This window comes from Ambystoma mexicanum, chromosome 12 (assembly GCF_040938575.1).
Source record: "Ambystoma mexicanum isolate Mex_15411 chromosome 12, UKY_AmexF1_1, whole genome shotgun sequence".
Lineage (NCBI taxonomy): Eukaryota > Metazoa > Chordata > Amphibia > Caudata > Ambystomatidae > Ambystoma > Ambystoma mexicanum.
The window spans coordinates 757,527,478-757,531,885 of record NC_090936.1 but is presented as its reverse complement, the minus strand read 5'-3'; the positions used below and the strand labels follow the sequence as shown (position 1 = coordinate 757,531,885).

The 4,408-nt window shown below is 42.2% G+C and overlaps 1 long non-coding RNA gene across 1 annotated transcript; it reads left to right on the top strand.

Annotated features, from left to right (window-relative positions):
* Positions 1–243: 243 nt before the first annotated feature.
* On the top strand, positions 244–1,727 carry LOC138513055 (uncharacterized). The gene is made up of 3 exons (XR_011281677.1): positions 244–305; positions 649–759; positions 1,069–1,727. It is a non-coding gene; the product is annotated as an uncharacterized lncRNA (long non-coding RNA).
* Positions 1,728–4,408: the final 2,681 nt, after the last annotated feature.

Here is a 4,408-nt window from a genome sequence, read left to right as displayed (position 1 = left end):
ACAGGAAAGGGAATTGCAAATAAAAAGTTAAATTGTTCAATAGGCGGCCTTTGCGTTTTTCGACTACTGGCATTAATACACCTTAGCAGCATATACTATTTATTCTCTGATAACCATCTCTCAATTTAGGAATAAGAACAGTAGAAGTGAGCATGTAGTTTATTGACCATTGTTCCCTTTAAGAACGAACCTTGTTTGGGATATCATGTGACCGCAGCACGTCTTTTTTTTTAAAGAACGTGAGCCTACAACCACGATACAGCAGTCGGAAATCCGGAAGCGAACAGCCCGACCGGAGCAAGAAAGTAAGCAACGCCTAGCGGCCCCCTGTCTCTGTGGTTCTGCATTATATCACAATTCACGTGTGACTATACTTTCGTCTCAATGCTGCGCCGCCCTAACATGCTATTTGCTAAATAACGCAAGATTTTGTTATCTTTGGACAAACGATTGATAGGCCATGAGTTTCTAACAACCCCACTCAGTTTTTCCCTGTCCCCTTCCCTTCTCTTTCCCTCTCTTCCTTTTCTCACTCCTCCACCCCCCCTTCCTCTCCTTTCTTTTCCTTGCGCCTCCTATCCTGTCGCCATTAACAAGCGCCAACGGCACATGATTAGTCTAAAGTTTTCTCTCCCACTGTCATTGTAGGTACGGACGACAACAGCCACTGGCGTTCTCATCTATTCCTCCTATCCAACCTCCTCACATCAATGTGAAGGATCCAAACAGAGGTGGACTTTTTTGAACCATTGGACAAAAGTAAGAATTGGTCCGTCCTTTCTTCTTTTTTCTTTTTCCCTTTTCCCTTTTTTTCCTTTTGAAAAGAAGAGAGATAATATATAGAATTCGTTATCTAGAGTTGCAATGAAGGGCAAATATATAAATAATGAATATCTATAATTGTCAAAAGAATAGCCTGTTGCAATTTTGAATCAAAGAGATAAAAAGCAAATAGATCTAATTTTTCATTAAGGAATAATAATAATGTCTGCTGATTATTATTTTTAGATACAATTCAAATTAAACAGATTAACGGCATACAGATACATCTCTCTATGCCTCTTCTAGGATTCCAAAGGAAGCTCGGATGCTTTTGAAGAGAACAACAGTGTGGGTTGATTAACTTACACCCTTCCTGTAAATCACAAACTCAACTGGCCTTAAGTGGACTGGGAACTTGCTAACGCCTGTATTGGATGCAAGTGATGGATTGGTGATGTTTCACCGAATGTGATTAGTTTTTCCGATATGTACAAGATATAAACTGTATATTAGTGCAACAGGTGCTGTTGGAGAATTAATTAACAGCCCTAGTAATGTTGAAAAATGAACGAGCAACCCTCATGACAGGATGGCCCATTAGGTTAATTCTCTTTGATATGTTTTGAACCACTATCTTATGTAACGTGCATTTTTATCAATTCTTTTTAGATATTGCAAAACAGTAATGGGGTACATGAAAGTATTAGTACTACACTGAAGAAATGTGTCTGTCCTGAAGAATATGATGGTCAAACAGGCACTAGAGATAGTGTCTAATATAACCTAAAGGCCGAAACATGTCAACAATTTTGAAAGACTAGAGAACAACCATAGTCTTTTGCTAAACATCTATAACTTCGCCGTAGATGTACTGATTTATTAAAATCGACCCTGTCACGAACTATGGTGTGCTTTTTAAGAATGTGTATAGTAAACTTTTTTATAGGTTTTTACTCAAATTTGTATTTTTGCATTGAATAAAATTTGTTTTTCAGTCAAACATAAGAGTGGCCCTAAAATATGTGATATGATGATATAAGAGTGTTTCTAAGGTTTGTGGTCTATCGATCTCATTTAATTGCTGATCAAACAATATATGTGCTAATATGTTAATAGTGTAAAAACATCACCTGACACTATCTGTGCCTCCAGAAATGTAGGTGGAACCTCACCTATGTCATAGGTGGCATTAAAAACCTTAGCTAACGGCTCTGCCAAGAACTCCTGATATTGTTTATAAAAATTGGCTGTATAGGCATCTTCCCAGGGGCTTTCCCAGTGTTTAATTTCCCTATAGCCGCTAATATTTCGTCTGTCTTTAGTGATGTCAGCCTCCATGTTTGCTGTTTCCTCTAACATCAGCATAGGCATTGCTAGACCCTCTAATTACAAACTGATAGCCTGGACCCCCGACTCAGGGACCCGCATACATAATGCTTCGTAATAATCTGCAAAACACCCAGGGATCCCTTCTCGCGGTCCAACCATCTTTTTCCTATTGTTCCTGATCCAGTTGACTCTCCTAACCCCTCGACTACCCTGAACCCTATTGGCAGGTAGCGTCCCCACCCAGGTACCCCCTCATAATGCTGTTGCTTGGTATATCACATTTTCTTACATACCTCGCCTAGTGCAATGCCAACAATGCCAGTCCTGCATATCGTTCAATAGGCTTTCCGTGTCCTGGTGCCTCTCATTCAGTTGGGCTCTAAGCCCCTGTATTCCCACCTGCAGTCTATTCTCAACAAGTCCCCTCTCATGGTTCCTCCACGCCCCTCTGCTACAAGGAACCCCTTTATCATAGCTTTGGCCACGTCTCATGCCAAGTTTGAGTGAAACTCCCCTGTGTCATTGGCTTAAAAAAACAAGTGTATCTCACTCCTAAGACATTCCTTAATAACAGGATGCTTGAGCAGGATAGGATTACAGCGCCACTCTGGGGTAGCCAGTCTTCTGTTGTCAGTCAACCAAGCCACTGTGACCAGCTCTTGACTCTCTCCACTTTAGGGAAATAGATGTCTCTCTCCTGCTCCCCATGGAACCAGTAGGAAATCAATTGTAGTGTACGCAGTGTCTGGGGGTGAGAAAAAGGTGTATCTTCCTGCCTGATGGAACTTTGATCTCCAAGCATCCACCCGATAGTGGTCTTCCAGAAGGTGTGTGAAATCTCTGTTCTCCTTCCCCAAGGGCTTGTCATCCCCCCTTTTGCCGACCTTCACACGTCCCTCACACTTATCTCATCCAATACTGAATGTGTCCTCATCGTCCCCATGCTAAAAAATAACTTGTCCAACAATGGCTCAATGATATGCACCAAGAAGGATTTGAACCACAACTCTCTGATTCAGCAAAATCCTTAGGCTTCACCGTTGACAGCAGCCGGTCCTACCAGAAACACATAGCCTAGAAGCTGGCTCCAAATCTCCACCTTTCACAAAATAAAACCCTTCATCCCGCCACAGGAATTCCAGACCTTAGTGCAGGCCCTTGTGTTCTCGAACATAGATGGCTGAAATGCCCTCCTGGCAGGGCTCCCAGGTGCTCACATGGCTTTCTTATAAGCATTCCACAATGCTGCTGCATATCTTATTACTTGTATGCAGACATTTGGCTGAATCACACAAAACTACGCAAACTGCATTGGCTTTCTCTCCAGTCCATGATACTGTTCAAAAATACATGTATCATCTACAAACAAGTCAAGAGTAGCACACCAATTTACCTAGCAGCTAGGTTCCACATATCTGGTGACACAGCTCCTCATACAGCATATTGACCAACCTGCTTGAATCACAACAGGACTGCAAAGAGAGATCCCACAACGAATCCTCTTGTCATCCACTCTATTGAACTCCATTCCCGAATTGGCTTCGAATAACCTCACAATTTTCCAATTTAATAAATCTCTAAAAAATGCAGTGAGACCCCCTCATTTAAAGGGAAAGTCCACAGGTGATTGGACTGAAGCCACATGCTTTAGCAGCGCAATGCCTGTTCTTGAAAGAAGTGGACTTTGCCCTTCTGACATCACACCCAAAGTGATTTGTGCTAGAAGAAGTAAAGCGAGAGGAATGAGAGGCAAAGAGAAACAAGATGTTGGAAACTGCCTTCAACTATACAGATCTCTCTCTGCCTACACTAACTCTGCCCCTTCCCTTCTCAACAGGATCAAAGGCATTTAAAAATGCAGTGCCCTGGTGTGAGGCCATGCCTTTTGTGAATTGGTGTGCTCATTGATTCCTGTTCTCAGGCAAGCTTTCTGTGGAGTGGCTGTCCCTAGGAAAGGGTATTACCTACCATTGCAAAGGAACAAAGGCAAGCAATCACCCCACACTACCTTCCTGCCATAAGGGTTAAGGTCCAGCCTGTCTGTAGATAACACACATACCCTTTCCTTTGTTTTAAAAACAGTATTTATTTGGCAATGTAAGGTAGAGTACAACAGATTACAATTGGCATTTTACAAGGTAGGTTTATGCAGACAGTTGATTCACCTCGGCTATACAGACTATGACTCAACTAATAAGCACACAGAAATGTTCTCAACTTACATATCTCACCCCCAATATGAAAAACCAGTGAGTAATCAGGGGGGTGCCCTACAAGCCAGGTAGGACATAACCTCGGACAACACGTCCCTAGGTCG